Source organism: Orycteropus afer, unplaced genomic scaffold (assembly GCF_000298275.1).
Source record: "Orycteropus afer afer isolate SDZICR_OR568_19922 unplaced genomic scaffold, OryAfe1.0 scaffold00059, whole genome shotgun sequence".
Lineage (NCBI taxonomy): Eukaryota > Metazoa > Chordata > Mammalia > Tubulidentata > Orycteropodidae > Orycteropus > Orycteropus afer.
In genome coordinates, this window is record NW_006921646.1 from 13,378,765 (window position 1) to 13,379,993 (window position 1,229).

The following is a 1,229-nucleotide window of genomic DNA, read 5'->3' on the forward strand; positions in this document are numbered from 1 at the left end:
AACTTATAGAAAATTCCAACACCTCAACATCAAGACAAACAATCCAACTTAAAAATGGGCAGCAGATATGAACAGATACTGTACTAAAGAAGACTGTGTTAGGCTGGGTTCTCTAGAGAAGCAAAATCAGTAAACCTTATATGTACATATAGAGAAAGAGAAATTTATCTTAGGAAAATAACTCACATACTTATAGAAGCTTTCAAGTCCCAAGTTCTTGCATTAATTGTCAAGCTGTAGGCTTTTCCCAACTCATGAAGTTGCAAAGGCTGACAAGCTCAAGGTTGGCAGGCAGTATACTGGTTGTTGATTCTAATGAATGACAAAACCAAGATCCTCAGGCTGAATGGTGAATTGTTCCCTCATGGACAGTTGTAGTCAGAACAAGAGAATCCCAATCCACAGAAGAGTATCTCTTTTCCCAGGATGTCCATAAATATATTGGAAGCAGGCTACACCCCTAGAGAAACCCCCTTTCAATGGATTGCCTGCTCAAAATGTATACATCTGATTCCATCATGGGAACCCACATCCCAATTGCTTAAACCACACAGAATTGTGGACCAGCCAAGTTGACACACAGCTCCAACTATCACAGTCCACCCCTTGTCAACTTGGCAGTTGTACACATCTTCTTAACCATACATAATCTCTAAATAAGGACAACTATAAATTCATATTTACACCTAACATAATATGCCAACATGAGTACACCGAAATCCATTAACTTTATTTACATTTCACTGTTCATAACAGAAGGAAACAAAAATATTTGATGCACATATACAATGAAGAAATATAGCAATCACATTCCTCATTTCTACAACTGGTCATGTGGTCATAGATGATATTCAGAATTACCTTCTTCCACCACTCATTCCGTATTTCCCTTGCCCTCAGCAAGCACATCAGCCAGTCATGGTTCTTTGCCTGGTGGGGTGACCCTAACCTTCATTCCTGAAGGATCTGGGCCATTAGTAGTCATATCAGAATTGGGTTGCAGTAATTTTCCATTGACTTTAATCACAGAGCATGATAGTATTAAGAGACATCCTAAAGAATCTCCTGTATTCCAGACATATTCTTCTTTACCTCCATTATGTAAAGTCAATCCAATTTCCCTTTGGTAATCAGGATCTATCACACCAGATAGTACAGTAATGCCCTTCTTTGTCTGTCAATCCAGAGGCATGAGGAAGCCAAAATGGCTGTGTGACATTCATAATTTC